This window comes from Mixophyes fleayi, chromosome 9 (assembly GCF_038048845.1).
Source record: "Mixophyes fleayi isolate aMixFle1 chromosome 9, aMixFle1.hap1, whole genome shotgun sequence".
Taxonomy (NCBI): domain Eukaryota; kingdom Metazoa; phylum Chordata; class Amphibia; order Anura; family Limnodynastidae; genus Mixophyes; species Mixophyes fleayi.
Window position 1 is genome coordinate 92,207,058 of NC_134410.1, and position 25,300 is coordinate 92,232,357.

General features: G+C 43.5%; 1 protein-coding gene across 1 annotated transcript in view; it reads left to right on the top strand.

Moving 5' to 3' along the window:
• LOC142100834 (gamma-aminobutyric acid receptor subunit beta-4-like) overlaps positions 1-25,300 on the top strand; it is a 586,661-nt gene that overhangs the window by 92,308 nt on the left and 469,053 nt on the right. The gene's annotated exons all lie outside the window — the stretch shown is intronic.

Consider the following 25,300-nt stretch of genomic DNA (forward strand, 5'->3'; position numbering starts at 1 on the left):
GATTACAACTCGCAAAATGCTGCAGACTTCTATACCTTTTTTGGAATTAAGCAGTGCCTCCTCAGGACATTGTTATCTGGCTCAGGAGCAGTGGTGGGATTCAGCCGGTTCTCACCAGTTCACCAGAACCGATACCTAATTTTAGGCTCGTTTTGGCGAACTGGTGACTACAGGCTGAGTCCATCCTCTTCGTTGGTGGGGAAGCAGGGTCCTTTAAAAAAATACTCACCTGTTCGCGTCGGCACTCCTCCTCCCTGCTCCGCCTACACTGAATGTCGGGCGTGACGTCATCACTCCTGATCTTCAGTGAGCAGCGACTCAGGGAGGAGTCGTCAATCAAGAAGCAAGAAGAAAAGAGAAGAAAGAAGCCGATAGAAAAGATAAGTGAAGGAACGGAAGTAAGGGGGAGCAAAGGCAGCATGGCAGAGTGTGAAGGGATAGCAAAGGCAGCATGACAGAGTGTGAAGGGGGAGCAAAGGCAGCATGGCAGATTGTGAAGGGGGGCAAAAGCAGCATGGCACAGTCTGAATAGGGGCAAATGCAACATGGCAGAGTGTTTTGAGGGGCAAAAGCAGCATGTCAGATTGTGAAGGGGGGCAAAAGCAGCATGGCAGAGTGTTTTGAGGGGGCAAAAGCAGCATGGCAGAGTGTGAAGATGGGCAAAAGCAGCATGGCACAGTGTGAAGAGGGGCAAAAAGACATGGCAGAGTGTGATGAAGAGGCATAATTTGAAATGGGTGCACTTCTGTGTGGCATAACATGACTCATTATTATTATTATCTTGATATTAGCAGCATAAAATATTGTTTGAGCATTAAATTATTTATTATTTGAGTATTAATATGCATTAAATGCATATTAATTTGAATATTTAATGCATACAATATTAAACTACCTTTTGGTATATCTTTTTGTATACTTGAAACGGTCATTAGGGCAGAGAACCGGTGGTTAATTTATTTGAATCCCACCACTGCTCAGGAGGAATTGCAATCTAGTGTGAGACTTGACAAACAATTAAGATACTGATGGTGGTTGGAGGGTTTTGGTAAAACTGTGGCAGAATAACCATGTAAACCAACATCTGCCAAATTCTTCCTTCATTGGACATGAGAGAAGGGTATGTTTCTATGCAGGTGAGACCGGGACATGTTTTAAATGTCCACTGATGTCCAAATGTTTCACTGGAACGACTTCCCTCGCTCCATCCGTCTCTCTCCCAATCTAAGCTCGTTCAAACAGGCACTTTAAACTCACCTGTTCCTTAAAGCCTACCATTCTTCCACCTAACCCATTATCCCCTCTCTCCTCCCGGTCCCTTTTCTCTCCCATATACGTCAACTGACTCCCTTTGTGCCTGAGTCTTGTTCACCCTCCCTTAGGATGTAAACTCATTGAGCAGGGCCCTCTTCCCTCCTGTTTCCATACCTGTTCTTCTGCTCCGTCCTTACTGCATTAGCCTGCCTGGAGCCTCTGAAGTTTTGGTATTTATTATTTATTGTTCAGTAATGTCTTACCCTGTATAGTCTACTGTTTGTGCAGTGTACGGCGCTGCGGAACTGTTTGTGGCACCTAACAAATAAAGGATAATAATAATAATAATAAAAAATGTGGGAAGTCTGGTCTTGTGGCCAGTGTTTGCGCAGTCCTTAAGTGTAATCTGTGCGTTGGCCATGTAAGTGCTACCTGTGTGAATGTTAGATGTAATTTATGTGGAAGAATTGGCCACCACATAAGGATTGTCTAGATGCCTGGCATAACATATGTAAGTATTTTCCAGATGAGGGTTTTAGTGATAGAAGAATAGGCCAGGGAAGAGGAGGCATTAATGTCAGGGTAACACAGCAGGAAGTTCAGCAGAAGATTGCTGATACAAATCAAGGGCGTTACCAGCCAGAAAGTGTCCAACAGCCAATAGAAAATGTTCTTAAGGTTGAGCAACAGCCAGTTGAACCATATTCTTCTACACCAGTGTCTGCTTCTGGAGAGAGTTCTTTTCTTGACCTAGCTTGCTTGTCATTGCATGGTAAGATGTTTGTCAGAGGTAATTAAAAATTCTTAAACGTTCATATAGGAATTGTTCTTTGGGTTTTCATCCAGGGCCGTCATCAGGGGGGTACAGGGGGTACCCACGTACCAGGCCCGGGCTCACCAGGGGGCCCGGCGGCACACACATACCAGGGGGCCTGCTGTCCTCCAGTCCCGGCATATCCGCTGCTGTCTTCAGCCTGGCTGTCACAGTGACAGCCAGGCTGAAGTCATCAACGGAGACGCTGGGACTGGAGGACAGTGGGCAGAGCCATTACTCTGTACCTTCAAGCATTAATTTCCGCAGTGGAACGCATGTGCGTTCCACTGACAGGAAGTTCGGCTTTTACGTTCAATCTCTCTCTCTCTCTCTCTCTCTCTCTCTCTCTCATTACCTTGGAGAGGGGGCTCATTTTGCTAACACTTTTGTCCCAAAATCTTTTATACATACATATAATCACTTTTTTTTTTACTTTAAATATATATAAGGGGCCCCCTTAACTTACCTTTCAATCGCCTAAGTCCGACCCCCTTCACAGAAGAGGGGACCAGGGAGGTAACATTACCACAAAAGGTAAGTTGTTTTTTTTTTCCTTTTTTTTTCTACAGGATTTTTTCATTGTTTTGGGCCAACTATCCCCCTGGGCCCCCGGGCACCTGCCCATCGTGCCCAGTCGGAAAGACGGCCCTGGTTCATCGAGAAGGGGGGGGGGGGCGGGGTTGCATCGGGGGGCCCTACCTGCTTCATTGTACTGGGCCCCACGATTTCTGAAGGCGGCCCTGTTTTCATCAGAAGGTAATGATGCAACATTTTATAGTTGATTGCTGGGAGAGCAAAGTATTATGGAAGGAAATAGCAGATCAGTAGCTTACAGTCGCTGAAGTACTCGGATATAGTCTATCTACTATAATGGTATAGACAGAGAGTCGATAAGTCTGATTATAACAATTGTAAAATATCACTACTGACATGCAAGAACAAAAATATCAATTAACCATGAGCTCTTCCTATATCTGAAGGGTGCAAATCGCATTTTGTCAGAACTAAGGAGGATTAAGTCTTTAGAGGTCAAGAAAAATAGGAAATATATAAAATAATGGGAAGGTATTTATTTGAATGAATAACTTTGATGTTGACCACCCATTTTTTTCCCCAACAGCTATGGACTCTTAAGCTAAAGTTGTTTTTATTTTGCAATCATTTTTTACAGGAATTGATGTTCTAATATTGTTATTGATTTTAGTAAGATGACCAATGTGTAAATATGTGGATATTTGTTGTAATGTATCTATGATCAGATTATGATTGTTCCATTGTTTTTCAATGGAAGGTGATTTTTTATCAATAAAAATCACCTTCATTGTAAAACTATCAAATTTCATTCACTTACATTTTCCATAACGCCACTTCTAAATTTACACTTCATACACTGATTATAACTATTTATATTAACTGATCCAGTGCAGTGCATCCAGGGCAAGCAGAATAATTCTTACAGACATCAAAATGTTAGTGAGAAATCAGATAACACTCAGCATATCCCATGACACTTCCACTAACAATCCAAAATTAAAATGAAAACAATCTGTCAAGAACCAGAATGCAGAGGTCAATGGTAATGTGGCTTCTTATGCTAATAGCACCTAATGCCATCAATCAGAAGGAGGCCACGGATGAATGAAATCTCAACAGAGTAGTGATGTAGATTTTAACCTTGTGAGCAGGACCCACTTACCTCTTTGTCTGTTTGTTAATTCCCAGTCTTGTTCCCTATTGTAAAACACTTTGGACTAAAGAGGAGCTTTATAAATAAATGTTGATAAATAAATATGTACACTTCACACAGGACATAGCGCTGAATGGGGATTGCATGGTGGGGAAGAGGCCAGCAGTAAAAACAAAAAGATACACAGAAGAAAATGTTAAATAAATTAGGAAGCAAACCCTAAGTCTCAAATGCTGAAACTGGTGAGGAATCTCAGAGGAACGGTGTGTCTCCCGCACCAGTCTCTTGACAATATTAGTGTATGATACCCCTTGCAATAAATGTGTGATATGTTGCCCTATGGTACGCATTCATTGTTTGGTTCTTTAGCTATGAGTTTCCCCCTATTGACTGCTGCTGTAAGTTGTGTGAGACTGTTTCGTCAAATGGGATGAAGACAATGTGGTGACAGGAACAGTGATGCATGTACCTACATCTACCTTCACCCTCCTCTGGGTAGAGAGGAAGAAATATTCCATCTCCTAATAGGAAAACAAGCAGGTCTGCAGTCAATACCACCATTCCTAAAATGTTCCCTGGGCCAGAACATTAAGGTTTGGAAGAAGCTGCCTCCACAATGACCACTTCTCAGGTCATGCTATATCACTAAAAGGGGCAGTGGTCACCAACCTGCTAAGGTTGCAAGAATGCTACATATAGTACTAATCACCACCACCTCACAGTTAATGTTATAACATCAGCAGGTGTCACCAAAGGCCTATTGTCATTTCCAGGAATATTCCTTGGTAGCAGAGGCTGTTATGTTGTCCACAACTCCCATTATCAGTTCAGTTTCTCACCTGGAAGAGTGAGGTGTGCAGCACATACTCTGTCACCCCCTGGCAATTAACTGCCACCACTTAATCAGTTAAAGGTTAAACTGAACAGTGAAAGCAGCAGACTTTAAATCTGTAGAGGAGTAGAAAAAATGTCACTGTCTTTCCCTGTCTTAACAGCTCCTTCCTATTTGAGAGGACCAAGGACTCCGAATTTGCCACTCACTGCCCTATCACTGTTCATTAACTCTACCAGGCATGCTAATAATGACAAATGTTCTTATTGCAGTGTGGAATACTTACTGCAATGATACAAAATAACACATAATGATATTGTTAATCGTAAAACAGAGTGCAGCTATGCTCATTAGGCCATTTTTGTTGTACTGCAACCCAATCCTCCTTCGCCAGAGTGAAGAGTATCCATTAAGTAACCAATTATTAACCAATTATAGTGTAGAACAATGACGAAAGTTATTCTCATGCTACACTCCCTATGAACAAAATGTAAATAAGCCCCTCTAAAAGGAAAAGCATATTTGCCTATAGGTAGGCTAACTTCCGGGACTACAAAGAAATTAACACAAACTCCATATTTCCGTATAGATCACACAATGTAACAGTCTGATAGTACTAGTGACTCATAAACCTGTTAATTGATATATCACCAGTGCCCATCTACTATATCTGTATATATCTCTAGGAAGTTGTCTTCCTGGGAGACCTCCTCCCAGATGCCCGCTGTGCATCCCAAACTGTCGGCTTGCCCATTTGCTGACAAGTTCTAGCATAGGTGCACTAGCCAGTATCTGCATATATCAACAGTAAGAAGAAAGAGGATTCTGATGATAAGAGATTTGAGATATCTTCCCTTCTGGCATTTGGACATAGGATTGGTTACCAATTGGAACCATTGAACCATTGGATGAGTGTCAAAGAGAAATGTTTTTGAGAAAGAAATACACAGAATGCCTATTGTGTTTATACTAAATATCACTGGTACACCATCATTTGAAGAAAGAATTCTTAAAAAGAAAATATACCACACCACACATTTTTTTAAAAAATTTTTGGGAAGAGACTATCCTATGAAGGAAATGTGTTTTGAACTTTCCTGGTCATTGTATAGATAGTGAATATCATTCAGGACTGTGTGACTGCGCCATCTAATTGTCAGTTTCATTAATTATTATTTATTAGAGTTGCTGGTCCACATACTATAAGTATGCAGTAATCACTTGGGAGCGCAAAATTTTTAGTTCACACAATATTGTCGTTTTTTTGCTTTGCTAAATTTATTCACCCTGCTATTGCAAGCGATTGGGCCCCAATGTTTTTGTGTGGGGGACCTTATTATTTATCAAGCAGTGTGGCAGTAGTTAGCTTGTTGTTTACTAATGGCTTTGCCCCATTTTTTACAGTAAAATAAAAAATAATCTTCCCTTCAGCCCTGCAACACTATACAACCTCTGGCAATATGCCACCTGTAGAACTGTCTGAGTTTAAATCAAAAAGAAGAGGCTGGAGAGTTGTGAAAACATGTCTTTACTATGTGGTATATACTGAGAACTGAAAATGGCTGACAGGTATTTCCTGTCAGCCAGCACTTCCTTGTTGCAAATGGATGGCAATGATGTCACTTCAATCAAACACATATAGCATACGTCTACACCACCCATACCCAAACAACCTACTCAGCATGCCTAGCTGTTGCTTAAATAATATCTCTGACATTTTTTTTTAAAAGTAGGCAGGATTGATTAACATGTTTCCCCCTGAAAATCTTCATGTCAACTCACACATTCCTACACTGTTGAGGCCAAACTAGTCACACGTTGCTGCCATGTAAACCACATTTTCTAGAAATACTTTATTTCCATTTGGAGAAGCTTACATTTACACAAGGACCTCATTTAGAAACAAGAAGTTGCACTTTTAACATTAGCAAAACTGTGTTGCATTGCCTGGGGACAAATGTAAAATTAAAATTACTTCTGCACCACATGTATTGGAACATGGTTTGTCCAGGTGTAAATTTACACCCTTTAGGACTCATTTACAGTCGTATATAAGTCAATTTGTGCTGCGTAGTTATATACATTTCTGTACTGTACATGCGCTTCAAAATGCATCCATATTTAGTTTTGAACATATCTTAGTCTATCTTGTGTATATGACATATAATTACTTTATATTGTGTATGAATAGGGTAACGGGACTTTTACATTTATAACCAACACTGACAAGTTGCATCTCTACTATATAGTTGGGTGTAAAATATATGCATTTGTATACTTGACATATTCCTGACATCTATATAATGCTATGTTTTGAGTTGAACATAACTTGGGATAAGTGTGACTCAAAAGATCGCAATTTTCCCTACTAAATTGTTATATGTACATTCAGGGAGCAAAATGAACGTACGTATAAATAAGACCAATTAACTAAATTTACTCCTAATTCTAAATCAGGCTCCAAGTGTTTAAATAAAATAAATCTATTGTGCCAGTATTTCAAATAATTAAGAACAAATAAGTAAAAAAAAATGATAACACAAAAAAATCAAAAGGAAGTGTGGCTTGGCAGCCATCGAGGACGAATACATCTAAGTGGATTTCCGTGACCTCAACTAAAATCCTCAGCAAACATCAGGGTTCCCCTTGCCCTAACACACTGACCTCTGCAGAATCTGATCTGTTACCCACTTCACCACCTCAGGTGATGCCATTTAGTTACTGGACCCACCTGCTCACCATCTGCTTAACATATCTGGAACAAGGGTGGGTGTACTCTGACCCTACTATTGCAATAGCTTTCCCCCAGAGACCCACCTTTGATCAGTGCATGGCTCCCAGGGACTTTGTGCGCCTCACAACATAGTGTGCAGGCTTATTGACTGTGACTGGATCACTTATGGTATAAATTTACATAAAGGAAAAAGCGCAGGGCGCTTATTTATATAATTGCAAATGTACTTGTTAGGGATATTATGTGTTTTTTGGAAAAGGAAATATCATTATTTCTGAGACCAGGGGAGAAAATTAGTTTGTTGTTTTTAACGTTGCTAGAGGAAATCTCCAATTAGGCATATGTGGGGAGGGAGTATCAAAGCAGAAAATGCTAACTAAGTCTTTTGAGATGAAGTGTCAAATGCCTGCTCTGGCACAAGGCCCAGCAAGGCGTAGTTACTGTGTGGCCTTTTGTCCAGAGTGTTATAACCTGTCTGAACATTGTACACAGCACAAGATGCAGGAAATCACAGCAAGTTTTAGGATATCACAGATAGGTGTAAATATTGTTAGCTTTGCATTGCATGTAAATCCATGTTTAGGTAACCAAATTTGCATTCTGATTCCAAAAATAGCTCAAACCTCAAGGGGGCTGGCTTACCCTTTGAGGCTGTGTCCAAATCTATATAAAAAGCACTGACATGTATTGAAAATTGGTCTTCTGTTCCATCTGACCTGATCAATCAGTGTGACTGCAAATAAACTTCACTTGCTTCAAAGACCTGCTTGAAAACATTTTCCATGCTGAAAATCCTGTGACCTACAGATTAGACCCAAAATCTAATCTGTTCCCGGCTGTTTCTGAGGTTTGGACCCAGCATCCAGTACCACCTCTCTACCTGCTACTAGCAGCTCTGGCCATTGTGATAGGGCAGTGGGGATCCATCCACAGCAATGTGATCCATTGGAAGAGGACAGGAGTACCAGCCCAGGCACACCAGTAACGGGGTCAATTCGCAGCATCAGTTGTCCAGAAGAAACCCAGTTCTGGATGACGGTAAAGGAGTCCAGTGGTGACAGCATTTGTAAGCCCCTCCTACTGCGGTGAGAGGGCGCATTTGGGATAACGAAAGGGAAATGTGTCAAAGTAAGCCCAGCCGGTTCTCATCAACAACAGACAGGGTGGCATAGGTGGCCAATCCTGTCACACTGACTCAACTCCAGAACCCATGATTAATTGCTCCCAGCTTCCACTTCACAGAGCACATTCTGTAATTCTTCTTAAGGGACATAGTTACTATACAATGTATAGTGTGGGATAGCAGACTCACCTAATGTTTCCACATCCACTTTCAAATGTTGAAATATTTTCCATGTTTTAAATGAAAACCAGAAAAGGGAGAGGGGGCCTGATTCATTAAGGATCTTAAATGAAGAGGATTCTTATTTCAGTCTCCTGGAGAAAACCATGTTACAATGCAAGGGGTGCAACTAAGTGTTCTGTTTTGCACATAAGTTAAATACTGACTGTTTTTTCATGTAACACACACATATCAACTTTAAATTTCAGTGGGCAAATAAGCTATCAAGTATTTGTGAGAGAGATGGTAACCCTCCTTCCGTTGTTGTAATATAATGTATGTGCCCACAGGAATAGATACAGTATCCGCAGGTTGTATGAACAATTCGCAGATCTCCCTGACGCGTTTCGTGTCGGTGCTCAGCACTTTCTCAAAGCTGCTTATGGTCTACTTTGTGTTCTTTAAATAGGGAGTCCAGATCACAGGTGTAGTTGTTAATTAAATTTCCATTTGTATTAAAGCAACCCACGATATCTGTTTATATTAAATCAACCCACAGTGCTATTTCTTGTTTTGCAACCAGAATTAGTTGTATACCAGCATTCATTAAAATAAGCTATTTACAGTTACCATTGTAGTGGTACTATTGTTAAAAAAAATATATATATTTTTTTTATACTCAAGATAAATAATGGCACCAGAGCTGCTCATTCTCCCTCTAATTTTTGTCTTAATGATAGAACCACTGGCTGTCAAACTACCCTAAAACCCTAACATTTCTGCTATAAACTTTGACCCCTCAAGTCACACAAGTCTCACTATATGCTGATGAAATACTGATGTCCATTACTAACCCACATATCTCTGTCCCTAGTTTTCCCTCGATCTTACCTTATTCCTTGACCTATAAAATTAACACTACATATCAGAATCACAACCATAAATATGAACATCCTACCACCTATTTTATACCTCTTCCAGACTCACCCCTCAAAGTACCTGCGAACACCTTTCAAATAGCCACAATATGTATTCGGTCAGCAAGGAAACCCAGAATCTGCATGGACATGCTTCATAAGCCCATTCAAGAGGGGGGACATTAGCATTTTCATTAGCAATCTGGAACCGCACAATCAATTGTTACGATCCCTCCCCCAATTCATGGCATATGGCACCCCTATACCACAATCAATAAACAGAAAAAAGCGAATACCAGCCCTGTCAGTGACTTCATTGCGCAAATGAAATAAAATAAATGTTAACAATTACATTTTCACTGTAGTCCTTTAACACATATTAAATTAGATATTCCTTAACTTGTATAGTGATGTAAACAAAAACAAAAGGTGTCCAAACAAATCCAGAACATCTAGAATAAACACTGAATTTGTTTGGACACTTTTTGCTTTTGTTTACATCACTATAGAGGTTAAGGGATATCACATGAATGATATGTTGTTATAATGAAATTACACTATGTTTCAGATATTTTTTGTTCCACATATGAAAAAAATTCAGTCACACTTGTCTCCAGCTCCCACGGTAACCCCTTTTATCACCTCCTAATCCCACTTTGGGAACTGCCTGCCCAGGGGAGTTGCAAAAGGTATAAAATAGGTGGTAGGATGTTCATATTTATGGTTGTTATTGGTGGGCTTCTCACACTATCCAGCCCCCTCCCCTACTGCCACAGGTGTCCTCCCTCAGGGGACCCCTGCTCGGTCCGGATTCTGGCTGTCTGTAGAGCACACTAGCAAACAGAAATAAGAATGGTAGCTTAATTCATACAACTCCTGAGTGTTCCCTGTGGAGGTGGATTTTAACCCCTAAAGCACTTTTCCAAGGAGATCTAAGCCACACCTCATACCAATGGACATTTGAGACAAGTGGTAATTACCTTAGCTAACACAAGCAAAATGACTTCTGCTGTTTATCATGAGCCGCGGCGGCACTCACAGCCGCCGCGGCTCGCTTCTGTCTCCCTCTGGCGTCCCGGCCGTCACCTTGACAACCGGGACGTCATTTCCGCTTCCTGTGTAGCGCTGCGTCCTGGCAGTGCTGCAGCCGGGCGCATGCGCGCAAATAGACAGCCTGTCGGCTAATTAACTAGGGGGCTTGGTTTATTGATTGGTGCCTCCTGTGGGCATTAGCAGAGCTAGGCTCTGATTGGTGGCTACCAGGTCTGCAGCCTCACTGCCGGTTATAGCTTCTGTTACCAGTCTGCTGACCTGCTCTGCTCCTTGCTCCTGTCCACTGGATATTGTGTTGGATTGCCCGTGTATGACCCCTTGCCTGGATTTGGACCCTGCCTGTGTTTCTTGTGACCCCAACCTCTGGCGTGTTTACCGACTTCCCTGTTTGCTCGTGACCCTTGACCTTGGCTTGTCTATTGGATTCGTTGTCTGCTGCCGACCCTTGACCTTTGCCTGGACTTCGCACCGCTTTCCTAGGTTCTCCCCAGCCAGTACGCACTTCACGACCCTCTGTCAGTCTGCGGCCAAGTCTGTCCCCACCACTAGGGGCTTCAGTGAACACCTGACTGGCAGAGCAGACTCCGTGTTGTGCTGTTCCGGCTGGAGGGGTTCCTAACATTATAACCGGCCAAAAAAACAAAACAAAAAAAACCAGATGTTCCAGAGACAAAGTTGGGATGGGTGAAAGCGGAACCAAATCGTCTCCTTTTCAAGCCCTAGCGGGTCATGTTGAGACCCTATACCAAATGGTCCGGGGATTGTCCCAGCGTTTGTCCACTCAAGAGGAGGACTCCCGGACTACATTAGCGAATTCCGGTCAAGTTAAACTTGCCGGACCGGTTCTCCGGAAATAGAGCCCTGTGCCGGAACTTTAAAGAAAGCTGCAAACTCTACTTTCGGCTGAAACCTCAGTCTTCTGGTTCAGAACAGCAGAGAGTTGGAATTGTCCCTCCTGCAGGGTGACCCCCAGTCTTGGGCTTTCACCCTGCCGCAGTCTAGTCCTATTTTGCAATCTGTGGAAGCTTTCTTTAACGCATTGGATCTCCTCTACGATGACCCAGATAGAGTTGCATCCGCTGAGACTCATCTACGGCCTTGAAGCAAGGTCGGCGCTCGGCAGAAGAATACTGCGCTGAATTCCGCAGATGGTCGCCTGCCAGTGGATGGAATGATCCAGCGTTGCGCAGCCAGTTTCGTCTAGGACTGTCAGAGGAGATTAAGGATTCACTTGTGCAGTATCCTCCCCCCACTTCATTAGAGAGCCTGATGCAACTCGCCATTAAAATTGACAGGAGAATCAAGGAGAGGAGGACAGAGAAAGAGGCATCTCCCTTTTCATCTGCATTTATTCCAGTTCCCACGGACTTTGAGGAACCTATGCAGTCAGGGGCGTATCGCCTTTCTTCTGAGGAAAGAGACAAGAGACGGTCACAAGGCTTATGTCTTTATTGTGGTAATAAAGGCCACTTCTCCTGCTCCTGTCCTCACAAACCTGAAAGAGGAGCATATCTGGGGAAGGTCCACCTGGGGCTGCAAGTTGTTTCCCAAAAGAATGCTGTTCTGATTCCCGCACAAGTCACTTTCGGTGCCAGTTCCGTGGCCCTGTCGGCCTTTATTGATAGTGGAGCTGCAGGCAATTTCCTTGACATCGGATTTGCCCGCTCGGCGGGAATTCCGACCGTGAAGCTCAAATCTGCCATTACTGTATGTGGTTTAGATGGGAGTCCATTGCCTGGTGGCAAGATTACTTGGGAGACCCCGCTACTGCAATTGAACATTGGAGCGCTTCATTCAGAGCCTATGACCTTCTTCCTTATCAACTGTCCGTCGTTCCATTGATCCTGGGCCATCCTTGGTTTTCTCTCCATAACCCCGTTATAGATTGGGTCAAAGGAGAGATTATTCACTGGAGCCCTCATTGTTCACAGTCCTGCTTGACCTTGCCACTCCGGATCCTGCAATCAGTTCCTGAGCAGCTTCCCTCTCAATACCATGAGTTCCTGGATGTGTTCTCTAAACAAGCTGCTGACTCCCTACCGCCTCATCACGATTTTGACTGTGCCATCAAGCTGATTCCTGGTTCCAAGTTACCTAAGGGGCGCTTGTATTCTCTATCTGGTCCCGAGACCAATGCCATGCAAGCTTATATTGAGGAAAATCTTGAGAAAGGGTTCATCAGGACATCTAAATCTCCTGTAGGTGCCGGATGCTTCTTTGTGTCAAAAAAAGATGGTGGACTGTGGCCCTGCATTGACTACCGGGGCCTTAATCAAATTACAGTCAAGAACACCTATCCTCTCCCTCTCATCTCAGTGCTATTCGATCAGTTAAGAGGTGCCACTGTCTTCACCAAAATCGATCTCCGTGGAGCATACAACCTCATCCGCATCAAAGAGGGAGATGAATGGAAGACGGCATTCAATAAACACTCCAGCCACTACGAGTATCTGGTCATGCCGTTTGGCCTCAGTAATGCACCTGCTGTATTTCAAGACTTGATTAATGAAGTTCTCCGTGAATTTCTCGACCACTTTGTGGTTGTCTATTTGGATGACATCCTGATATACTCTCAGTCGCTGTCCTTGCATCGAAGTCATGTTAAACAGGTTCTCCAAAAACTTAGAGACCATCATCTCTTTGCCAAGTTGGAGAAATGCGAATTTGAGGAACAGAAGGTGTCATTTCTGGGATACATCATCTCCCCTGCTGCCTTCTCCATGGACCCAACTAAAGTCCAAGCCATTCTCGACTGGGTACAACCCAACAACCTCAAGGCCATTGTCACGGGCACTAGGAGTCTTTGCCCAGGATATCACCAGATGATGGACTTACCAGAGTAATATAGCTGGTACTATGGTTCTCTGGTAGCAGGGTGACAACGGAACAGGAGAATCAGCAGATGGTGAGAGAATGCTCAAGGAAAGTCTATGACTAGCAGCAACTGGTAATGAGTAGATGTATGTACACGAGGAACCAGATGGACAAGTAAACGTGAGGAAAGTCAGTGGTCTGCGTATAGCAAGTTGTACCACTGCTATAGTGAGGAGGAATGTCCAGGAGTAGCGTGGAGGTAGTGAGAGTCAGCGGTCTGCGTATAGCAAGTTGTACCGCTGTCTATAGTGAAGGAACGGAGTCCAGGTGAAAGAAGGTAACGGGGAAGTCAGTGGTCTGCGTATAGCAAGTTGTACCACTGCTTATGTGAGAGGATACTTGAAACTGGTGTCACAGGGAACAGGAGTCAGTGGTCTGCGTCAGCAAGTTGTACCACTGCTATATATATGTGAGGAGGGGCACGAGGAGATGAATGTAAAGCAGAGTATACACGGGGCACACAGTACTTGATCCCACGATGATATCCACATTACAACAATAACTGACAAGCGCTGCTTGAAGTATACAAAGTCACAATAGCTATCTAGGCAATAGGAAACAAAGTCAATGGTAATAATAGCTTCAGTGGATAGGAGGCTCCGGAGAAGAACACAACTCAGTCCAGATGGATATGCAATACAAAAGCAAAGTCAATGGAAAGTATGCATACCGCGGTTCAGGAGAGCAGGCTGTCAGAGAGACGTGCAGGGATACCTGAATGGCTGGAGGCCGGCAGGAGGAGAGACCACTGGAGGGTGGAAGCGGTAATCAGGTTGGTGCAGCGCACGGCAGATAATCCAGAATCAACAAAGCAATAGTCAGGAAGCAGTAGTAAGTGAAACTGGACACACGATGAACACGGGAGAGTTGAGGCTGTCTGGTATCCAGTAGTAGTGGTGGAGGCAGCGGAGAGAAGGCACGCTGAACACGGGAGAGTAGAGGCGGTCTGGAACCCTGTAGTAGTAACGGAGGCAGCGGAGAGCTGACACGATAAACACAGGAGAGTTGAGACGATCTGGAACACTGTAGTAGTAACGGAGGCGGTGGAGAGCAGGCACAATGAACACAGGGGAGCTGAAACGAACTGGAGTCCGGTCGTAGTAGCAGATAGGAATCAGCTGAGTGCAGGCACAATGAACACAGGGTAGTTGAAGTGGTCTGGAAACCACAATAGCAGTAAACAGGAATCAGCAGGAGCTGAATACACGAGGAAACACAGGAACACCTTCAGAGGCTCATGAGGAATGAGACTCCAAGATCAGGCAACCAGGTAATGATCACAGGTGGTTTAAATAGGGAGGGTTGCCTGATCATCCAATCAATTAAAAGCAACAGGTACTGAAGGTTTGATAAGGGCTGCACATGCGCAGACCCTCAGGATGGCGGACGGCCACGGTTACTAAACACACGGGAAATGGCACTCACAGTCCGCTGAGTGACAGCCGTGCAGAGGTTATTGGGCTTCGCAAATTATTATAGAAGGTTCATCCGCAGTTTTTCTGATATAGTGGCTCCTATTGTCGCCCTTACCCCGAAAGGGATGGATCCCACTAATTGGCCTCCTTAGGCGGTAACTGCATTTGAAGCCTCAAAAAGAGCATTTGTATCTGCTCAAGTCCTTAGACATCCCAATCCAGATGTTCCTTTTGTATTAGAAGTGGATGCCTCCGATGTCGGTGCTGGCGCTATCCTTTCTCAGAAGGATCCTCACACTCACCGTTTACATCCATGTGCATACTTCTCTCGTAAATTCTCTACTGCTGAAGCGAATTACGACATGGGCAACCGAAAGCTATTGGCTATTAAGTGGGCCTTTGAGGTGTTGGGTCACTGGCTGGAAGGAGCGGTACATGTTATCTCCGTGATTATGGACCACAAGAACCTACAGTACATCCAGTCGGCAAAACGGTTGAATCCCAGACAGGCCCGCTGGGCACTCTTCTTTACCCGCTTCAATTTCGTAATTACGTACAGACCTGGTTCTAAAAATGTCCGGGCAGATGCTCTGTCTAGGAGCTTTATGTCGCATCACATTCCTGTTTCTGATCCTCTGCCTATCATTCCTTTCTCTATAATCCATGCCGGACTAACTCAGGATTTAAGTATGACGCTCCATACTTTCCAAAAGATAGCTCCTGTTACAGGGAACCATCTGTTTGTTCCAGTCCACTTGAGAAAAGCGGTCCTTTTTGAGGCACATGACAACAAGACAGCCGGGCATCCTGGAATCCATAAAACATTGGAAATTCTTTCTCGTGCCGTGTGGTGGCCCTCATTATCTGCGGATGTCAGAGACTTTGTCCTTTCCTGTGAGACTTGTGCAAGGAGTAAGGTCCCCAGGAACTCTCCTTCAGGCCAGCTTGTTCCATTGTACATTCCCTCTAAACCTTGGACACACTTATCAATGGACTTCATTGTTGATCTCCCATCCTCTGCAGGACATAACACCATATGGGTGGTTGTAGATCGATTCAGTAAAATGTCCCATTTCATACCACTAACCAGACTTCCCAGCGCTAGAGATCTGGCTGTTCTCTTTGTCCAACATATATTTCGACTCCATGGTCTTCCTGTTGATATTGTCTCAGATCCTGGTTCTCAGTTTGTTGCGCAGTTCTGGAAGTCTTTCTGTACCCTGCTTGGAATCAAAATCAGCCTTTCATCTGCATACCACCCTCAATCTAGTGGCCAAACTGAGAGGGTTAACCAGTCCCTGGAGCAGTTTCTACGATTATACAAAACAGAATTCCATGACAACTGGTCCCTTTCTGTTACCCTGGGCAGAATTTGCGTACAACAATTCCTGTCACTCATCCACTCATACTTCTCCGTTCTACTGTAATTTTGGTTTTCACCCCAGGTCCAATTCTTTATATTCGCTCAGGTCCGCTGGTATTCCAGAGATATGTTATACAGCTACAGATCTCAGAAGTATCTGGAAGAAAGTTCAGTGCTCTTTAAAACGAGCCTCATTTTTCTCTAAAAAAAAGTTTAGATCGGCACCGTACATCCTGTTCTTTCAAAGTGGGGCAGAGAGTTTGGCTGTCAACTCGCAACATCAGGCTCAGACAACCCTGCAGAAAACTTGGCCCCAAGTTCATTGGACTGTTCACGATCACTAAACAGGTCAACCCTGTAGCATTCAGGTTGAAAGTCCCTTCTTCCTTGAGGATTCCTAACACCTTCCACTGCTCTCTCCTTATACCGGTGTTATATCCAAGTCAGCCTCAGCATTCTCTGCCTTCAAGTTCTCGGGTTTGAGTGGATATCGGAGTTTAGGTACTGTGGAAATTACCACCATAATTGTTTGGTTTTTGAGTGTGACTGACAGAAGTGTTCTCTCATACTTCTTAGTCATCCCATGTATGCAAAGGACCTTCACCTTGGGCAACTGAGTAGTTATAGTTTTGGGTAAGGCAGAGCTGGAAACCAACGAAAGTTCACCCCTAGAGTCAACCAAGGCAAAAACAAGGTTTTGGTTGATTAGCACCGTCACCCGGAACAAACAAGTACTTCCTGATGTTTGGAAAGCTCAGCCAATTGCGCTCTGACTGGTTTATCTTTATCATAGTGCCATTTGTGATAGCACTGGGCTCGGCCTTGCCCGAAAACCCCAATATGATCCAATATCTTAAACTTTAGATGCAAGTAATCAGAGGCCCGGCCCTCATCCAGATCCATATAAGCTCGCTGAGCTTCACCTGTCAGATATGGCGCAGCCTCACAGCCCAATCTTCAGGAGGCAATTTGCCCATTTTGCAAGTCTCTCAAAGGACACCAGATATGCTTGTATGTCATCAGCTGGCGACATTTTCTGCAAAGCCGGACAAGGTGGGTCATTTCTGTCACGCCTCACCTTTTCTAACTCCCTTAAGAGCATTGTGTTTTCCACATGTGCCTCGGCGACTCGTAGCATTTGGCGAAGCAGCCACATTCACAAGGGTTCTTAACACTTCCTCCATATTAATGTCTGCGCGGATTAGCTAGCGGAAACTTGCTTCCATGAGTAAACCATTATGACACCACTTGTGTCAAGAGCCCACTTCTGCTGTAGCACATGCGAACAACTGCTTCCTTTTTATGCAATTTTAATGTCAAAATGGTAAATGTATTTGACACCATACAGATTTTACACCGTTTCTTGAGATCCTAAACACTAGCTAGACAAAGACCAGCTTTCTAAAGACCAGCCAGCTTCCCCAACGTTGGTCTCCCCGAACAATGAAACAGGCAAGGTTTTATACATGACACTCCTCCCACAGCCCTAGCTTGATGGGCAGGTGACACAATAAACTTCCCTTTAAGAGGAAACTCCCATCAATGGTCCTATTTGCCCTGACACAGACACACCCTGTCTCTTTGCTGTGAGGAATGACATTTCAAACCGTGTAAGTTAACTAAACTTTAAACTATTGTTTGTCACACATAAGTCTTCACCTGGTTTATTTTCAATCTAGGTGCATTACTGCTCGCATGTTTTCACTGCATTTTGTCAGCTAAATGTCCCTTTTTGTTATTTTATATATATATATATATATATATATATATATATATATATAAAACTATATATATGTGTATATGTATATATATGTGTGTGTGTGTATATATATATATATATATATATATATATATATATATATATATATATATATATATATATATATATATAAAACTCTATATATATATATGTGTATATTAAGGTTACATCTAAAAAACGTCATTTTGCCATTGAAATCTGTGAGAGGGGGGCATGGTTTTTGAGGGTCTACATTTTAAAAGGTATTAAAGCTATTAAACTGAAATTTGGCATGCGAATGAAGAATCATCCATCCAACCGTCCATAGGTGCTGAATGCCAAATTTCAAAAAAAGAATAAAAAATTACAAATTAGGAATAATCTAAAATTCAAAATCTCACCGTTTTTTTCCACTTCCTGTTTCGCAAAGTCGCCGTTTTTCTGGTTTTTTTTGGGAGAGTGTAACTCAGTGTACAGGGCGTTTAAAGACATGCGATAAGTTTTGTTAGAAAGCTATTAGGGCTGAGGAGTGCCTTTGAGGGTTCATAAGTTTGATAAGTTACAGTTTTTTCACAATTTGATTAAATATACCCCATTTTAAAGATAGGGGATTTCATAACTTTGCGCATGTCAGATAGAGGCTTGTACTGGGTGTACTCAGAATGGCTTCACTTGTGAGTACAAATATGGCTGACTGACCCTCTCGCTAACAGATTTTGTTCTCTCAGCAGCAGAAACTAGACATTTTTGCCGGATACAAGGAGGATAGCTGGGGTTTTTGGGGCTGCAGAAGACTCACATGAGCAATTTTAGACCTGGCACCGCTCTGTAAAGTTTAATGAGTCCGTGCAGTGCCAGAATCGGCTGTTACAGAGCACTTTTAAACTTCCCGCCCCTCAGTGACATCAGTTAATTTATTCACTTCACTGAGCTGGGGGGCGGGAAATTTAAAAGTGCTCTTTGCTGCACTGATCGTACTGATCAGTGCAGGAGATAGGGAAACATAGGGATCCTGTATTGTATTACATGTATTTCCTATAACAAGGATGAGTTAGTAATGAGGATTTATATTTAATCCTTTTCTATACACTTCCAAGTGTGCAGAAAGTGTGGGCATTGGAAATGTAACATGAGCACAATGACAGTGTACGTAACATCTCACAGCTTTAATAAATGACAAGGAGGGTGTGACAGGTATGCTATACTGAACATTGGCACAGTAGCTCATAACTAGAGATGGGCGGGCTTGGTTCCCCGAAAAACCGAACCCACCCGAACTTCGGCAATCCGAGTACCCAGGCGAAGTAGCTCGGTACCTTCTCGCCAATTTGGATTCCAAAGAGAGGCGAACGTCATTGTGACGTCGTCGGATGTCGGTTCTCGCGAGTTTTGTAATGTATCATGATTCGTCTGCTGTGTCTTTAAGGTGAAACAGGAAGGGGTTTGGCTGTCAGAGCAGTGTCTCCTACTTGTCAGGAACTTATGCACTGAGCTGTACTGGAGATTATACTTATTATACACCAGTCAGGCATGGAAACCAGCTCTTAAGCAATGAAAAAGAAATTAAAACAATGTAAGTCCAGTTAGTTAATGCAAAATCATGGACTGCTGTGTGTAATTTGAAAATGTGAACTGCTAAATGTGAAGTACAACAATTTCAACTGGATATAAAAAAAAAAAAAGAAAAGAAAACATGTAAATCAGAAGATGGCAGTATCTCTAATTGAGAGACATGGAGGCACATTTATCAATATTCACATAAAGTGAACTATAGTTTTCAATCCTTATCGCAATGATAAGGATTGAACTATTTCTCAAATTTATGTACAACCCAGCATAGAAACAGCAGTTCCGATAAACTGCTGTTTCTGTGATAAAAAAAATCATACTTACCCCGCCTCTTCGGAACGCGATGTCCACGGATCTCGTCCAGGTCCTCTTCACTTGTCTTCTTACAGCAATTGCGCATGTGCAGTTCGAAAAACTGCATATGCGCACAGACATCCCGGCTCTGTCTCTGCAACTATAGTTGCATAGAGAGCGGTGGAGAGCGGTGAGTGACAGGGAGGAATCATGTGATCGCTCCACACATGCGCTGTCCAGCTCTGCTCTTCGGAGCAGAGCTGACAGCACTGACATTTTTCATTTATGATAATGTACGCCAGCTTTTTTTCGGAACTTGTTAGATTGCGGATGGGAGCAGTCACCATACTGTAGAATGGTGACTGCTCCCAAAAATGAAAAGGAATGCAAAGCAGCAGATATCCACGATATCTGCTGCGATGCACCCTTCTTAAATATGCGAGGGACACAGAGGGACTATTTGTAAAACAATATTGCTAAATTAGTCAGAAGCGACTTTTAGCCTGAAAGTATATGAAAATAATATTGTGGCCTGTGAGGTGGTCAAAATTGAATGGAAATGACTGCAAATTAGTGATAGTGAGTTTAATTATAATGTAGGTACAAAATAATACATAAATTATGTTATTTTAGCCCAAAAAATCGATTTTGAAACAAAATTGCAAAACAAAACGAAACCAAAACACGCAAGGGCGGTTTTGCCAAAACCAAAGCCAAAACCCGAAGGAAATCAGATCCAAAACCAAAACACGGGGGTCAGTGACCATCTCTACTCATAACAAGCATTTGTTTTTTTACCATTAAAGATTTAAAGATAGTGGCTATGTAATTATATGCTAACTTTTAACAAAAGGGATTATAACCATAAAAATCCCAATATAGGCTAAAGCTGGGTACACACTTTTTTTGTCCAATAATCGGCTAAATCAGCCGACATACGACCGCTCGTTCAAAAGTCGGGTCAGTGTGTGCAGTGACACGATGGTCGAAAGTCTGCCCACATGGACGATTATCGCCTCATTTGGTTGGTCTTACTGTTTAATATTTTCGTTCCAAGCTCGTTTCCACACTGTAGTGTGTATAAACTTCCGACCGATCCACGACAATCCTCCGATACTTCCTCAACCTGGGGGGCGTGTGTATGTAAATTTTTTGAGGTCTGTCCCAGTCCCATGTGGTGCGGAATCCACACATCACTGTGTTTTGTATCGATGTATATTGCACCTGTCTGGCTGCAGACCATTACGTCCTTGTGTAAAGCACGTGTGTTATTACCCTTTGCATCTATGTCGGCAATGTATTCATATTTAACTTTATACACTTATACCTTTATAACCTATTAAAGTTATATTAACCTTTATTAACTTATAATTGTGAAGTACCCAGAATAAACCACACAGTGTTCAAGCAACATTTTTATTGCATGAAAAAGGAACAAAAATTTTAACACACACAGCTGTCAGAAAGATCCGCATGAGAAGTGAGCGCGCCCATGCCAATCTGAGAGCTGAATACTGCAGAGTATTATTTTTAGTATTTAATATTTTTAAAGGTGCTACTGGTTCGTGGCAGAACAGGTCTTGATGTCGCTTGGGTTTCTATTCCCTTTGATTTCTTTATCTACGAAACAAGGAAATAAAAAATGTTTACCATTTAACTTCTCTATCTGTAATTTATATTCTATGACATAAATACTCTCATTTTCTCACCTTGCACACTGCTCGAGATCAGTTTATATTTTGGTCCCTGTGGCGAAATGGCAACAATAGCGGGCTTAACCCCCGAGCATTCTGGAAAACAGGCACCATTTTGGTTATTATAACAGTTTTTCCTTTTCAATTAGAATGAAATAAAGTCCTTCTAATAGGTACACTAAACGTGCTACTGACCTTTTTTAATGTCGTTGTCATCCTGGTGCAGTACTTTGACCATCATCTCCACCTCTCTTGGGCTCATTGGATTTGCTCTTTGCTCTTCTCGAGTATCTCCATCCCAACCTTAACTTTTCCAACATTTTTTGGCCCTTCCATGTCAGTAATGCTTTGTTTCAAATGTGTTGCTGTGAAGAGACAAGCCTTTATACTGGAAACTGATTAGCAGCTGGTTTGGTTGAAAAAGAAAGCAGAAGTTAAACACTGCTGGTTATTGTAGTGCCACACTTATTAAAGGTTGAAACTCTGAGTTGGATGTGTTTGCCATTTACCAGTGAAGGTTTTAATACATATGTCAGCTGGGAAAAGGGGATTTAAAAACAAACAAAAACAAATTTATTTTTCTTGTAATTGTAGTACCCCGCCTTGTGGGTCACTTAGTGGTGAATTGGGAGTGGTCCAGAAACTTTTGTTGCTTATCTGAATGCTGAGAGGAGCTAGGTTTAATTTCCCAGCTTAAACTCCTGTGGGAATGGAAGACATTTTAAGAACCCTAGTGCATGCAGTGCAGGAAGAAAATACCCGACTTCTCCGTGAGGAGATCACTCAGGGGATACGGGACAGAGAGGATCCAGCTACCGCCACGCTACAGAAATTAACTTCTGATGATGACATGGAGCCATATCTAATAGCCTTTGAGCGTGCCTCCACCCGAGCCAAGTGGCCGCCTGGGTCTTGGTCCAAATACCTGGCTCCCTATCTTTCAGGAGAAGCACAGCGAACCTATATAGACCTAGATGAGGACCAGGCTGGCGATTATCAGCGGCTGAAAACTGCCATCTTAGCGAGGGTTGGTGTCACCAGAGCAGGGGAGGCTCAATGATATCATGACTGGAGACTCTCCAAAGAGTTACCGGTTCGGGCTCAGCTTGCTGAACTTGGTGGAACACTAAAGAACTGGTTACAACCAGAAAAGAACAATGTGGGCAGAATGATCGAAATACTGGCCATTGACCATTGTATTCGGGGTATGGACTGAGGGCTCCAAAGGTGGGCACTGCAGACGGATCCTTAGACGTATGAAGAATTGGCTGCTGTAGTGGAGAGATACAGCGCCTTACAGCATATGCCCAAACCTCCGTTGCCCGCACCAAAGTTTGTACCTCGTCAAAAACTGGCATATGGAACAGTGGACCGGATATTGGTGTGGAGAGGTTGCTAGATAAAAAGGCAGCCAAACCTGCATTAAGTCCAATCTGCTTTGAGTGCAAAGAGCCTGGACACTTGAGGGCTCAGTGCCCAACGTTAGTAGAGCCTATGGATTGTTCACGAGCGCACACACAACCAACCTATCTGAGCTGCTGTACCATGAGTCCAGTTACCGTGAAGTCCTGCTTGTTCCACGTGACTGTGTTTGTGAATCACCATCTGATGCTGGCTCTGGTAGATTCAGGTAGTGAACTGTCCTTGGTTTTCAGCTCCATATTACCAGAGAAACTGACGCATAATTTGTCCAAAGTGAAGGTACTCTGTGTCCATGGGACTGCCGAGGAATATGACAGGACTCCTTTGCCTGTTACTGTGAATGGACATACAGTGACAGTGGTAGCGGCCGTTGCCCCAAAATTGCCATACCCTTTAATCCTGGATTTTCCACTGTTCCAGCAGATCCTTCAGGAGCGAATCCAGCTGGACACGTCGGCAATTGAAGCACCGTCTGAAAGTCCAGCCTTGATGGAGGAGCTTGAGGGAACTGAAAATGGAAAGTGCCAGGATCTACTATGAAACCTGAACCAGACAATTCAGGACAATACACCTCCTAAGAGTTGGGAGCATAGACAAAGGAGAGCTGCACAAGGGCCAACGCAGAACCGGACCCTGGCATTGTTTGTTGGCGAGACCTCTGGTGAAGGGGCTACACCTCCCAATGAGGACTCAGACTGGGCAGGATTGTCTAACTTGTTTCCACTAAGAGACTCTGGCCGAGACCATCTTGGAGATGTTGCCTTAGCTAATGTCTATAAGAATGTGGTTGATATTATTGGGGTAGAGAAGGCTAACAAGCATACAGAAGGTATTGCCTATTATATGGTAAAGAATTATCTGTTGTATAGAGTTGCTAATGTACAGGGTAGAACTGTAAAGCAATTGTTAGTGCCGCAAATCCATACATCACTTGTTATCAAAGCTGCACATACACATCTGTGTGGGGGGCACTTGGGGAAGATAAAACACGGGTGCAGATATTGCTCAGGTTCTATTGGCCAGGAGTGTACGAGGCAATAAAAAGGTTTTGCCGGTGTCACGAGCCGCGGCGGCTCTGGGCACCGCAGCGACTCGATTCCTCCTCTGCCTCCACGTCCCGTCCGTCGTCATGACGACTGGGACATCACTTCCGCATTGTCCCGGCCGTTGCTGCGCCGCGTCCCGGCATCTAGGGCAGCCGGGCGCGTGCGCAAATTAGTGTAATTAGCCCCAAATGGCTACTATTTCCTGTGGCTGAAGCATTTTTCATTGGGCCATACTTATATATAAGGCAGAAAAGGGCAAGCCCTCCCTGCTGGTTATAGTCCCTGCTTCCCAGCACACTACCCTGCTTGTCCTGTTCTCTGTATACCTCGTTGATCCTGATTATTATTGCCGACCTATTGCCTGGATTTCTGACTTTGATTTATTGCCTGTGACCCTTGACCCCTTGCCTGGATACTGACCACGATTGTTTGCTAGTGACCCTTGTTCTATTGCCTGGACTCTGACGCTGCCATCTTGCCTGTGACCTGTTCGACCCTTGCCTGGACTTCACTCCGCTTTCCTGGGTTCCCCCAGCTAGTGCACATTTCAAGACCCTCCGTTGTCTGCGGTCAAGTCTGTCCCCACCATCAGGGGCAACAGCGAAGACCAGACTTCCAGAATAGACTCCGGGTTTTGCTGCACCGGTTGGAGGGGTTCCTAACAGCCGGATGTGTCCAGTATGTCAGAGAACATGTCCGAAGCCAGATTATCGGGCCCCACTAGTACCCATTCCCGTGGTGCAGACCCCGTTTGAGCGTATTAGTATGGATTTGGAAGGCTCATTAGAGAAGGCGGCCTGCAGCCATCAGTATGTATTGGTCATAGTGGACTATGCCACCAGGTATCCAGAGGCTATACCTTTTCTCAATATAAAGTCCAGTACAATAGCAAAATAACTCCTTCTCTATTGTACCAGGTTGGGTATCCCCAGCGAAATTTTGACTGATCAGGGTACTCCCTTTATGTCCCGTCTAATGAAAGAGCTATGCCGGTTGTTAAAAGTAGAAATGTTACACACGTCAGTTTATCACCCGCAGACTGACGGATTACTGGAACGTTTTAATAGGACACTCAAACATATGGTGAGGAAGGCAGTGGCACAGGATAAACAGGACTTGGATGTGCTATTACCCTATTTAATGTTCGCAGTGAGGGAGGTGCCTCAAGCATCTACCGGGTTCAGCGCTTTTGAATTGTTGTATGGCAGGCGGTCAAGGGGCATTTTGGATGTTCTCAAGGAGGGCTGGGAGAAACAGAGTCCAAAAGAACCCAATGTGATCCAGTTTGTGTCCCAGTTGTATGACAGGTTGG